Raw genomic sequence first — 14312 nt, 5'->3', positions numbered from 1 at the left:
CCATGTTCTTGTATCAGCAATTGTTTGTGGCTGAGCAGTACTCAGTTGTTTATGGCTGAGTAGCATTCTATTGGCTGGATATCACACTGTTATCCAAGCACCAGTGGAGGGCCCTTTGGGTTGCTTCCAATGTGGGTGATGAAGCTGCTATTTTCTTTTCTCTTGGGTAATCACCTGGGAGTGAAAGTGTTGGGTCGTGGCAGTTTCCTGTGCAGTAGGTTTAACTGTGGCCCAAAGTGGCTATATCATTTCACATTCTCACCAACAATGTATGTGAGTTCCAGTTGCTCTCCATTTTTGCTGACATTTGATCTTGTATTTTTAATGTAGCCATTCTAATCGTGGTATCTCATTATCATTTGAATTTGTGTTTCCCTAATGACCAGCGGTGCTGAGTGCCTTTTCATGTTCTTCTGTGCTGTTTGATCTCTTCTTTGGTGACGTATCTGTCGAGCCCAACCCTTAAACGCATTCTCATACCCGGTGCTGATGAGTGGTGGGGGCGGGGCCTATGTGGGAGGCATCCCAACGTGTCTGTTACTGCGGCTTTCCTTCCTGTGCCCTCTAATGATGCCCTGGAGGACACCGTTTGACCACAGCCATGCTACAAAGGCCTCTCGGGGTGAAAGCTCCTAGCACTCTGTGCTAATCAGCTGTGAGGTTCATAAATGCCCCTCTCATTGAGGTTATGGGGAGGACGTAGTCCAGTGACTCTCATGATGTATCCATGCATACTTTTCTGAGCAGAAGAGACAGCGTGGTGACCGCACAGCCGGCACATTTAGAATCATGCAGAACCTATGGCCTAGCTGATGCTGGGCCCAGAGAGGTGACCAGATTTGACAGATCTTAACACAGTTCTTATGGCTGTGAAGGCAGCAGGGACCTTGTCAGCAAGTCCACTCATGGCAGTGGATGGGAAGAGCAGGGCTGGACCCCACGTGGACGGCAGCAGCCTTGGAGCCTGCCACCAGGGCCCTTCCGTGACAGCTGCACGCGGTACCGCTCCGGGGTTCCTGTCCACAGGCGCCCTATGCTGCCCTCTGCCAGGTTCTTGGTCTTTTCCTGCACACTTTGTGCAGCCTCCTAACGTGAGCTCAGCATGACCCCAGCTCCTCCCCACCTCCTTGCACCCTGGCTGCTGCTGCCCACAGTCAGATGGGCCAGACCAGTGCTTCCCAGCTGGGGCCAGCTTCCCCTCCTCCCCGATGCATGGAGATATCTCGGGTTGTTGTGACTAGAAGCAGATGATACTAGCTAGCATCTTGTAGGTCAAGGCCAAGGATGCTGCTCAACACCCTACAGTGCACGGGACTGCCCCCCCTACCCACAACCAGGGCATATCCATCCCTGGTGTTGATAGGGTGTGAAGAGTGCTGAGGTTGGAACCCTTGCCCTAGGCACTTCCTGACTGACATCCTCCATGGGGGGGCCCAGCTTTCCTCAGGGCACACATGGCACTAAGCCCATGGGGGTGGGGGTGGACAGGGAGCCGCAGAACCAAGTGTCACCCACAGCAGGGACTTAGGGGCGAGCAGGAGGAGCGGGGACATTGGCTGTGTGACGAACATATCCAGGGCACCAATTTGTCATTAATCCTTGTGGCACTTTAGGTTATGAACTGTGGTTTTATCATTACTTCCATTTTATTTTTATCTTCAGCAAGGAAAAAAATAATAAGGAAACAGGCAAAGATCAAAGAAGAAGGCATGAGTAATAGCTACACCCCACAGTGATCTGGACGTCGGCAGGGCTGAGGACATGAGACTGTCTGCTGCAGATGCCACCCTTCTGCAGCTGCCACGTCATAGCAGGCCAGCCCTGTGTGGTCCCCACCTCCTGAAAAAATCTATCTGCTATTTTTTCAACAGGAACGTTTATGGATTCTCTTTCTCACATCATTAATCTTAACTTAGAGGCTTACAAAAACTGAACTTGTTTAAAAAGTAAAAGCAAATTAAAAAGTAGATTAAGCATAAGGTAATGGTTAATTTTATGTATCAACCCGGCTAAGCCACAGTACCCAGATATTTGGTCAAACATTGTTCTAGATGTTTTTGTGAAGGTACTTTTTGTAAATGAGATTAACGTTTAAATCAGTAGACTTTGAGTAAAGCTGATTTACATCCATAGTGTGGGTGAGCCTCATCCAGTCAGCCAAAGGTCTTCTAGAGAAAGACTGAGGTCCCCTGAACAGGAAGGAACTCTCCCGCCCACGGCCTTCCTACTCAAACTGCAGCTCTTTCCTGGGTCTCCAGCATGCCGGCCCATCCTACAGACTGTGGACATGCCAGGCTGCACAACTGCATGAGCTGATTCCTTAGAATAAGTCTTCCTCCCTCCTTCTTTCTCTGTGTGCATGCACACACACACACACACACACACACACACACACGTTGCTTCTGTTTCTCTAGAGAACCCCGACAAACATGCCATGTTTATTATTTTTAGATATTTCAGTGGCTGACACTTCATTATCCACATGACATTGGCTCTTTTTCCTTTCACAGTACGTTTTAATTTCACGGAGATCTGGGTCAGCCTGTGGGTGTGGGTAGCTTGTGAACCACCATCAGTGGGTATGTTCCAAAGAGACTCAGTGTTGAGAATGGCTGTCCTGTCCACCCAGAGTGTGATCTAAGGCCATGGAGAGAGGGTCAGTCAGGCCCAGTCACAAACAAAACACCCATAAGATCTCAAGTCAGTATCACCTCCCTCCTGGGAAGAAGGCTCCGCACAGGCAGGACCCAGGGAGGAGGCCTGGGGAAGCCACCCTGGCCTGGAGAGGAGAATGGGAGACAGAGGAAAAGGGAGCTCGGTGAGGCTTCGAGTCACAGCCACAACCCGACAAAGTGAGGCGCAAAGTCGTTCGGGACACAGAGGAGAGCAGCACCCACAGCATGGTGCCACCTAGGGAGTCCAGGAAGACGATGGTGGCATTGGGCCATGTCCTCACACTACATTTTATCTTTCATAGATCGTGGAAGACAAAAGGCGGCAATACGTGTTTACTAAATGAACAAATGAATGGAAGAAGCCCATAGAGTCAAAACAGAAGAAGTTTTTGTGCATACATGTTCAGCCCTAACTCCTTCACTCTTCCAGCCGTTAAGAAAACGTCACCCAGTAGTGGCCGACACTCAGCACCTGTTCCAACACATTCTTCAGAGGCCGCCCAAGGTTTACAGTGAAGTCCATTCTCTAAAATGTGGTAGTGAAAGTTCTTGAAAATGCCTCCCCGACCATTTTTAGTTATTTTTGTGAGAAGTAGTGTTGTGAGTTGAATTGCATTCTGCCAAAAAGATATGATACTCAACCCCAGTACCTAAGAATGTCACCATTTTTGGAAATAGGGATCTTGCAGATGTAATTAGGTGACGATGAGGTCATGCTGGAGTAAGGTGGGTCCTGAATCCAATGACTGAGGACCTTATATGAGGAGAGATACAGAGAAACACAAGAAGGAAGACCACGCAAAGTCAGGCAGTGATTGGAGCACGGCTGATGCCAGCCAACGAGCGCTGAGCCTTGCCAGCATGCCAGCAAACTGGGAGAGGCGAGGAGGGACCCTACCCTGGTGCCTTCAGAGGCAGTGTGGCCCCGTAAAATCCTGCACCTGGATTTCTGGTCTCCAGATTGTGAAAGAATGCATTCTGATGTTTAAGCTTGTGGTAATTAATTACATCGGCCACAGGAAACTAACAGAGACCCCAAACAAAAGGAGTGGAACAAGGGGTTGAATCATCACTCCAGTTGAGAATTGAGATTTTCTCAGGCCTTCCTTCGAAAATATGTAAGTCTGGTTGAAACGGACACAGGTAAAATGGCACAGAACAAGTCTGTGCCTTAAAGAACAGGTACTAATACTGAACCCATTGGGAAACTCCAATTCTTAAACACAGCACCTTTCACAACACCCAGTGCTCTTGCGGTGCTTACATCATGCTGGGCAGCCGGCTCTTGTCTGCTTTACACTCTTGTCTTGTACTTTACAGTCATTAACTCAACTCTTCCACAACCCATGGGGAGACCGAGGCACAGAGAGTTTAAGTAACTCACTCAAAGTCACACAGTTGATCGCTGGCAGGGTCAGGATGTGAGATCTGGGTCCACAAGCTTTTTTTTTTTGCTTTTTTTTTTTTTTTTTCAGGGTCTCACTCTGTCACCCAGGCTGGAGTGCAGTGGTGCCAACATGGCTCAGTGCAGCCTTGACTTCCTGGGCTCAAGCGATCCTCCCACCTCCATCTCTCATCTAGCTGGAAACACAGGTGTGCTAATGTTTTTATTTTTTGTAGAGACAGGAACTTACTTTGTTGCTCAGGCTGGTCTCAAATTCCTGGGCTCAAGCGATCCTCCTGTCTCAGCCTTGCAAAGTGCTGGATTCTAGGCGTGAGCATCAGCACCTGGGCACAAGCTTTTTCTTAAGCACTAAACGATGCTGCCTGTATTCATTCTCTGGGGCTGCCACAACAAATGCCAACAAACCAGGTGTCTGAAACCACAGAAATATGGTCTTTCAAAGTTCCAGAGAGTAGAAGTCCAAAAGTGAGGTGCGGGCAGGACCATCCTCCTCTGAAGCCCCCAGGAAGGCGCCTTGCCCAGCGCCTCTCAGGCGACTTCAGTCCTTGGTGCTCCTTGGCTTGGAGCAGCATCGCCCTAGTCTTGGTCTCCATCTTCACGCGGCCTTTCCCTGTGCATCCCCCACTTATAAGGTCACAGCCATTGGATTTAGGACCCACCCTAATCCAAGATGACCGCATCTGAACCTGAATACATCTGCAAAGACTGTTTTTCCAAATAGGGTAACGTTCACACATACAGAGAGTTCGGGCTTCCATCTACCTTTCTGGGGACTCAACTCAGCCCACCACAGAGCTCAGGCCTGCCCCAGGAATGCTGTGCCCTTGGGCTGCTCCAGGCTGGAAGGGCGCAGGAAGCAGAGCCAGCCTCCAGGGCTCTGCCAGGGACCACACTCCAGCCCATGCACCGGGGACCCAAGACAGCCCAGCGGGAGGACAGTTGGAACAGAGACTCTGATGACCGTGGGAACAGCTTGCACACCTCTGTGCCGCTCTGAGTGTGACCTGCTTCATCTCTTCACTTGATTTGTCCTCTATATCTGGAAGCGTCCTCTCCACAGTGCAGTGGTTTCCCTGCGAGGCTCCTGGGTTATTCCCGATGATTTGCTTTGCTGCCCAGCACAAAGGCTAGCATTTATAGTCACTCTCCAGAGAGACCCCTAAGACCCAACTTAAAGCAGAATCACAACAGAAGCCTAGAGAGGTTGCCTGGCAACGACTCCCTATTGTGCCTATTGTGACCTCGTCTTCCCCGGCCTCCTGCAGTGCCCCTGTGCACTGCCACTGTCATCGGCCTGAGGTGCATGCCAGTATGGGCCTTCCCACAGTTCTGTGCCCTGTCCCCTTCCTCCCAGGGACTAAAGACCCTGGAGGAGCTTGGAATGCCAGGCTTCCAGAGCCTGACTCCTGCCCATTACACACTGCACAGCAAAGTCCGGATTCTATGTTCCATTGCCGCCTGGTCACCTGGTCCCTGCCCTGTTGTTCCTCTTTTGCAGGACTTGCCTTGGCTCTCTTGTCCTCAGTCTACGTCTTGTCTCAAACAAAGGCCCTCCCCAGACACAGTGCGCTCTACAGTAGTGACATGTGAACAACTACACATCCCTGATTTCCAGGAACACTTGTGAATTCACGTATTCACCCTCCATTTTAAAAAGTCACATTTCCCATGCAGTGCTGGGTACAGCATTTAAAGCATATCTCCCGGACTGCTGTGTGCTCTGGGCAGCTGCCGGAGACCATGGCAGGATGTGTGCCACTGTCACAGATGAATAACCCCTTCTTAGCATACTTTGCAATATAATCAAATCCCATCATGCCTGTTTGGTGATGTTAATTCTATTCTATTCTATTCTATTCTATTCTATTCTAGTAAGAACACATGAGATCTATCCTCTTAAAATGCTAAGTGTCCACTGCAGCATCATGACTATGGGTGTGATGTTCTGCAGCGGCTCTCTAGAGCTCATTCATTTGGCTTAATTAAAACTTAATGCCTGTTGAGCAGCAACCTCTCATTTCCCCTCCCTGAGCCCCTGGCAGCCACCTTCCCACTCTTTGGTTCTATGAGTTTCACTGCTTTAGCCAGCTCGTATAAGTGGAATCCTGCAGGATTTGTCCCACTGTGACTGGCCTGTGTCACTCATCCGTGTTGCCGTGGTTTGCAGAATTGTCTTTGGTAAGGGCGAATAGTATTTCCCTGGCTGTATGCACCATGCTTTCTTTATTCGTTCACGTGTCGATGGACGTTCAGGCTGACCCCACATCTTAGCTGTTGGGAATGAACGTGGGAGTGCAGACATCTCCTGGAGAGCCTGATTCCAATAATTTGGATAAACACCCAGGATAGATTAATGCAGCTGTGGCAGGGGTTCAACAGCAGGCTTGGTGGGGCTGGGGGCAGGATTCTGCGTAGAGCTCCAGGGCAGGCACAGGGCACGAAGAAGGAATGTGGGCGGGGGGTGAAGAAGCAGCTCTCTGAGGGTAGGGCTCTGGTTACACCTGGTCCCCCAGCCTCAAACCAGCATTGTCGCAGGCTCCTCCCAAGTCCAATGAGCCACAGGCCTGCCCTGGATGCTGCTGTCCATACCATCACCACTGTCTTGTTCAGGCTCTTTAATTCCTTCTTGAAAGCATTGCAGAAGGCCCCCACCTCCAACCCCGCTTCTAATCTCTTCCTCTCCTTTGACCTTCCACAAGGAGGAGGCTTGTGGAAGCCTCAAAACCTGAACATGTCTCTCCTGATTGTGAAACTCCACCCAGTGTTCTTGTTACCCAAGGGGAGTCCAGACCTGGGCACATGTGCACAGAGGCCCCTACCTGTCCATCCTCAGCCCTCACACCAGGGCTCCAGCTGGGCCCCAAACCCTCAGGTCCAGAGTGTCCTCTAAGCCCCATGCCAGGCCTTCCATCTAGAACTCCCTTCCCAATGTCCATTCTTTCAAGTATTCACTGAGCACCTGCCATGTCCAGGACCTATCCTACGTGCCAGGGATACACCATGGAACTGAAATTTGGGTGAGGTAACTGACGGTAAACAAAGACACAAGAACGCAGCAGATATTGGCAAGAGCTACAATGAGTAATTCAGGATCAGGATGGGAAGAACTGACTGAAAGAAGGAGACATAAGAAGAACAAAGAGGAAGGATGTCCCAGGTGGAGAAAAGAGGCCACACAAGGCCCCTGAGCAGGAGGGAAGGCAGAGAACAGTACAGCTAGAGGTGGTGAAAGGGACAACAGGCATGGTCTGGGGCTGGGTGCTTCCTGCAGGAGGTAAATGAGGGCTTGCTCTGGGGCTCAATACCTGTGGATGTCCACAAGCATGGAGACTCCATGAGGGCAGGAATCTCTGTTCTGCTTACTGAAGTATCCTAAGGGATAGAACCATGCATACAGTGTGTGTAGCGGGTGCAGAACCATGAGTGATTGAATGAATGAAGACAAATACATGACTCCGGATCTGGTCACACAGAGGCTACTGGTGACCCTGACAAGTCGTGGAGACTCCAGAAGACTGATTGGCACTCGGGAGGTAAGATGCAGACAGGGACACATAGGCCTTGAAGGAAACTCAGCACACTGCGTTTAAAGTGTCTGCATGCCCCTTGGCTGGTGTGCTCCTTCGGGTTGGGGCCTGAGTCCCATGCCTCTCTGCACCCTGCCAGCCAGCATAGCGTGCAGCCACCACTTGGCACATACTCAGTGAATATTCATCAAATGCAGGTATCACGTTGATGAGCAATCAGGAGCTGACCAATGTCACTTCTCAGAATCCACCAGCCACCACTGGTCACACAACCTACCTAAGGGCAGGAGGCTGGCCATGTCACTATCATGACTGCCCTGTGGGGAGGGAGATGACCCAGAGAGAAGCACAGGAAGTCTCTGCTGCTCTCCTCAAAAGCAAATCCCATTCCACCCGCAAATACCACAGGAGCCCTCACTTGGGGCCAGGTGCACACTGGCCTAGAAGCTCACGATCTAGAAGTAGAGACAGCTAATAAGCCAACATTCCAGCCCAGTGCTTTAACAGAGGTGTGTCCTGGGCCCCCAGGTGTTGGTGGCTGCTGCTCCAGTTGAGGGGATCAGAGAGGGAACTACAAGGCATAACACTCGCCTGTGGCCCAGAAGGATGGGCTGCAGTTCTCCAGGCCACCTGCCCTGGAGATAGGACAACGCTGGACCCCTAGCGTGTTACTGACTTCTAGTATTGCCTAGTGGTAACTGCCTTGCCCAACTGGAGGATCAGAGAAGGGCAACAGTAAGGTCTGTCTTCTGCACTGTAAAATCCTTCCACAGAGTTCTAGATTTTGCATGTAAAACCTTCTGAGTCATTAACATATTAGAAATCTCTGAAAGATAATTTAGAATTTCCTGATTATCAAAGAATCTACATCTCCCCTCCATTATTACAACCCAATGGTCAAGTTTTAGATCCTCACTATAATTCAGTAATGATTTCCACGACCAAAAATGATTTTGAGATTGTTAACTGAGCAAGTATCATTGGGGTTAACTCAGTGAAGCCTCAGAGTAGCGATTCGTCTCAGTATTGCTGATTGCCTTCAGTCACGTGCTGCTGGGCCTGTGCTCCAAGGGGCTACAGTGACAACACAGAGCAGATCTACAGTGGGGATGACACTGGAAACCTCCCGTTCAGATCCTGTGACGCGTCAAGTGAAGCTTCTTCACTTCCAATACAATTAATATCAATTCTTGGGCCTGAAGGCATTTCAATTTCAAAGTGCTTTGCCGTAGTTCAACTTTGCTCTGTGATATTTTGTCTTTTATAATATATTTGATGTAATTTTTGCTTGTTGATGGTCTTTTGACATTTTTGCACATATTTGGTCCTATTCAGAACATCTGAACAATGTTATTCTGAAGGGTAGCTTACACTTGATAAAACAATTGGTGTTTTTTTACCGTAGATTTATTGTCATGTTGGCCACCTAGTTGTTTCTTTGGTTGTTGTTGTTTTTGGTACCTGAATCGAGGATAGGCCACTCACTGTACTGGCCAGTAAAAGACAGTGAATGCAGAAATGGGGATTTTAGTTTTAACAGAGAATTCTGCTGAACTAACTTCAAGCCCAGGAGAAAGAACACAGGGCTTAATTTTAGAATAAGTATTACATTGCTGATAATATAGTCTAGTAAGAATACTACCTTGATAACTATGCCACCATAATGAAATCAAATAAGCACTCCAGTCCACTGATTGCAAGGAAAAAACTAAAGTTAAAAAGGAAGTCAGATTTCATAGAGATGTTCAGATGTTGTTCTCCCTTACCGCCCTTATCACATGCCCTAGTCATCTCATTTTTCAAACTTAGTTTATTTTTATAAAGCACAATTTGGGGGAATATTTCCAAGAATCATTTGAAAATTCCAGACTTAGGCTGAGCGGGGTTGCTGATGCCTGTAATCCCAGCACTTTGGGAGGCCAAGGCGGGAGGATCACTTGAACTCAGGAATCCAAGAACAGCCTGGGCAACATGACAAAACCCTGTCTCTACAAAAAATGCAAAAATTAGCCAGGCATGGTGGTGCACGCCTGGGGTCCCAGATTCTTGGGGAACTGAGGCAGGAGGATTGTTTGACCCAGGAGTTGGAGGCTGCAGTGAGCCATGTTTGCACCACTGCCCTCCAGCCTGGGTGACAGAGTAAGACCCTGTCTGGGGGAAAAAAAAGAGAAGAAAGAAAATTCTAGAGTTATTGTCGTCAACAATATGTAAAACAAATTGAATATGCAAACTTTGTGAAACCTCAGAAGACATCACTGTGGTTCTTGATCATTGGTCTTCACCAGCTAACAATTTTTAAAGTGCTGCAACATCAACAATCGGCCTACCTCAGAAAGAAAGCATAAAGAGAACTCAGTTTCTATTTTTAGACATAGTAATTTCACAGATATCAGAGAAGCAGACAGTGTACCAAATCAATTGAGTCACATTTAAAAGGAGGGGTTGGGGGACGGGGAGAAAGTCTCCTCTATAATGGAGAAAACAGATTAAATCATTTGACCCAGTTTTTGTGAGAGGGCTTTATAAGCAAACCAAGTATAAGTTCTATAATGTTTTATTAAATCTAGTTCTAAAGTGGATGTTTTAATTCAAATTTGAGGGTATATATTTATTAAGATATTTAAATGTATCAAAGGCATAATATAAGCATACCAAATATAAAAAATAGATTTTGGAAATAAAAAAAGCACAGTAAATGCTTTTAAAATCAAATTTAAACACACATTCACGTCTTTCTCAATAAGGTGATTCATGAGTCAACAAGGTTGACTCTTAACAAAAGGAGTAAAGCTCTAAACTCTCCAAGATTTAAAAACAAAAACAAACAAAAACCAGCCATTTGTTGTTGTTGTTGTTGTTTTAATAGCTTTCGGATCAGATGATTTAGTGAGCACTTTTCACCACTGATGCATTATGTGTGCAGGGGCCCATGAAGCTTGATGTCCAAATTGAACAAACGGCCTTGGCTGCCCTGAACACTGTGGGAAGGAAACACCGCCGTTTGCCTTGCAGATGCACCATGCATGCTGCCGTTTGGAAAAGGCCACCTAGACTAATGTCTTCTGGTGAGTTCACATTGCCCACAATCTGATGTCCCAGCCTGTGAATCCAGAACAGCCACTGTCAGCCCACTCAGGTCTGTCCAGGAATCAGCAAAGCCTTTGTCTGGGGCAAAGCTGCCTCCGCTTTCTTCGTGGCCATTGCATGGAAGGGGGTAACTGATGGACTCCAGCGCTTGTCCTCGTCAGGCCCCGGCCGAGGGAGCTCAATGCACTGAGAAGACCAAAGCCTGGCACCACCATCTGCAGGCTCAGGCCAGCTGGATCTGGGTCCCTGGGAGAGGCAGAATAGTCTCCCTCCTCTGTGACTCATAACCTTGAGCGCACACGTGTCTCCAAGCATTTACCACTTGTATCGATAGTTCCTGTCATGTCTATTTCCAGGAGACAGAGCTGGTGCCATTTCCTTGAGGGTAGAGATCATCTGGTAGTCACCTTCACAGTCCCAAAGCCTGGGGCCATGACACACATGAATAACAATGATGAAGACAGGAGGAGCAAGACAAAGATGGTAAAAAGGTAGGCGTGGTCCACCTCCCACGTACCTCACTCTTTATGGAATAAATAACACGTAAACAAATTCACTGATCAGACACAGGACTTGGTGTATGCAGCCCTCTGCTTCCAGCCTCCTTTCAGCCTCTTCCCAGCTGCACAAACCTTTCACCTTCCCGAATGATCTAACCAAAGCACTGTGCTCCACATTCACCACTTCCCATTTAGGAAAAAATAAGATAAAGAGCTGACCAGTTAACAAATTCTACCATACACATCTGAAATGCTTTCAGAGCAGCTGGCTATATTTGGAAGGTCAGGGACACTGACAGGGACACTGATGTCAAATAGTTCCAACTTCCCTTCCTCCACTTCCGAGCTTTTATGAGGCCCCCTTTCCTGGTGTTATTCCTAAAAAGCAGGATCCCAGTGCAAATGAGATCACAGTCGAGGACACGCAGCAGATGCTTGTAACAACAGAAGCAGTCACTCTTCACCCCACTTCACGGTTTTGGGGATGTGGAATCCATCTTTTTTTACCAAAGGACGCCCATGGTGCAGATCTGAATGCAACGGTCTTCCTTACCTTTCATGATAGCAAATTAAGGAATAGCACATAAGAATTTTCTTAATTCATACAAAGTTTATAATCATATAGAATTACTACTGTTACTATACACACACACACACACACACACACACAGAGTCCTCTCCCAATCTTAAGACAAAAGGGTTTCTTAGAAACTAGTGTGGATCTAATGCAATGCAAGTAATATTTGTGGCGTTTGTATGCTGAACTGGAGGGATATCCTCCAGGCATTTGCCCTTTAAGAACAAGGATGGAGTGACCAGAAGAGAGAGGAAGAGGCAATTAGGCCCTTTGGAGAAAACCAGCACTAATGCTTCTGGCTGGGAGATCCTTAAGCTTAGTACCACTTTTCTTTTATGCTAATGTTTACAGACGGCTTCTCAATTATGAGAACCCAGTGTGATCAACACTCAATCCCACCCAACTTCAACTATGCTGAAGAGGCACTATGACTCGGGACACTCCAGTTCTGAGTATGTGGAGTGATATTCACTGTGAAGGTGGTTGTTGGAAACCATTTACACGGCAACCCAATGTGTTCCTACTTTCCTCACTTTCCCCACTTCCCATTCTCTTTTCTTTTCTCTTTCACATACCTTTCAAAGGCCTTCCCATGCTGCTACATGCACACAGGAATACTGTTCTTATCTGCAGTAGGCTGAATAATGACCCTTAAAGATATCAAGTCCTGATCTCTGAAACCTCCAATGTTACCTTATATGATAAAAGGGTCTTGCAGATGCTAATTAAATTAAAATATCTTGAGATGGGGAGACCATCCTGGATTCTCCAGGTAGGCCCTAAATGCCTTCCCAAGTGTCCCTTTATGAAAGAGGCAGAGAAGGTCAGGTGTGGTAGTGCACACCTGTAGACCTAGCTACAAGGGAGGCTGAGGCTGGAGGATCACTTAAGCACAGAAGTTCAAGGTTACATGAGCTAAGAGTGCACCACTATACTCCAGCCTAGGCAACAGAGCAAGACTAGGTGTCTAAAACAAAAACAAAAACAAAACAAAAGAAAGAAACAGGTAGAGGGAGATTTGACAAACAGAAAAGAGGCCACGTAAACACAAAGGCAGAGATCAGAGTGACGCAGCCACAAACCCAGGAATGCTGGCAGCCACCAGAGACGGAAAGCAAGGTACTTTCTCTATATCCTCCAGAGGAAATGTGGCCTTGCTCACACCTGGATTTCCATCCCATAAGACAAATTTTGGACTTCTGACCTCCAGAACTATAAAAGAATAAGTTTTTATTGTTTTAACCCACCAAGTTTATAGAAAGTTATTACAGCAGCCACAGGAAACTAATGAATTTTTTAAAGAGATACCACCCAACCCATAGATTGGGCAAATTTGGACAGCCAGGTATCCATTCCAATGAAGTGATGGTTAAGAGAATCGCAGCTGATTATAACTTCCCACTTCCAAATATGCAGAAGCAGATACATTAAACCCCATATAGACTTCCCTCCCCCAAATTACGAAAGGGCTGTTTGTGTTTGTTATAGGAAATGCAAACCAACTGAGTCATACCATTAACCCTGGAGAATCAGCTACCACTGTCACAGTTTCAGAGAGAAAACTCTAGCTATCGGGAACAGATGGCCCAGGACACAGCCCTAGCAACAGACCCAAAGCTCCAGGCACACACAAGTTAACAGACATGGACTCTGCGCCAAGGGGTGTACAAACTAGTGGAGAAACCAGCCTTTGAGCAGATGGGAATAGGTGAAATAGATGGTACAGTGGAGTCACTGAAGCACAGAGGGAGGCAGCCTCGGTCTGACACTTAAAATTGGATTTGCCTGCAAATCGAATAGGAAAAGGCCATCCTAGGAAGTGCCTGTGCCAGGCTACATGGCTAGAGTGGTTGGCAAAGGCAAGGCAAGCAGAAAACAAAGCCACCTTGGCAGCACTGAACAGGCCATGCCCAGCACTGAGGCCGCAGGCATCTGCAAGCCACATGGGAGGGTGGGTGGCTATACAGCACCAGACCAAGTTAACCCGATCAGCATTTGGAGAGATGAGTTTGACTGAAAATGGACTAGACTGGGAAGAGAAGGAAGCAAAACTGAGGCAGGAACTTGGTTGCAATGGCTACAGATTGGACAGAGATGCTCCAGGCCAGAAACAGCTGAAGTAAGGCTGGTAAGGACAGGTTTAAGTGGCATTTAAGAGGCAGATTGATAGGACTTAGTGACAGTTGAATGCAGATATTGAGAAATAACCATCAAGTTTCTGGCTTGGGTAGCAAGGCAGACAGCAGCATCTTTAACTAAGTAGGACACGGTCAAGGATGGAAAAAATGATTCGAGGGCAGATAGAATGTCAATAGGAAGTCCAACTGTGAGCTTGCTGTGTGCACAGCTGTGGGTTGTCTGCAGGGTGTCTAATGAGGTGGCTGCATAAACAATGTGCATTTTGTATAAAAGAACATATGTGTCTATGGTGTGAGAGATCCTGTTTGGGGTGCTTCAGTGTATGGATAACACCGATAAAAATGTGTGGAGCTCCTCCTATAGTCCAGGCAAAAGGAAAGAAGTAGAGGGAGATTTGACAGA

General features: G+C 47.5%; 2 long non-coding RNA genes across 2 annotated transcripts in view; both read right to left on the bottom strand.

The window, feature by feature from the left end:
• Positions 1–3041: 3041 nt before the first annotated feature.
• Positions 3042–9569, bottom strand: LOC103882570. The gene is made up of 2 exons (XR_644445.4): positions 5062–9569; positions 3042–3292 (listed from the first exon to the last, which is right to left on the bottom strand). It is a non-coding gene; the product is annotated as an uncharacterized LOC103882570 (long non-coding RNA).
• Positions 9570–10445: 876 nt separating this feature from the next.
• The window catches only part of LOC116274617, a 7835-nt gene continuing 3968 nt past the window's right edge, over positions 10446–14312 (bottom strand). The window contains exon 2 of the long non-coding RNA XR_004183390.1: positions 10446–11747. This is a non-coding gene — a long non-coding RNA (uncharacterized LOC116274617). The remainder of the gene's footprint in view (positions 11748–14312) is intronic.

Source organism: Papio anubis, chromosome 4 (assembly GCF_008728515.1).
Source record: "Papio anubis isolate 15944 chromosome 4, Panubis1.0, whole genome shotgun sequence".
NCBI lineage: Eukaryota > Metazoa > Chordata > Mammalia > Primates > Cercopithecidae > Papio > Papio anubis.
This window is presented reverse-complemented; position numbering and strand designations above follow the sequence as displayed.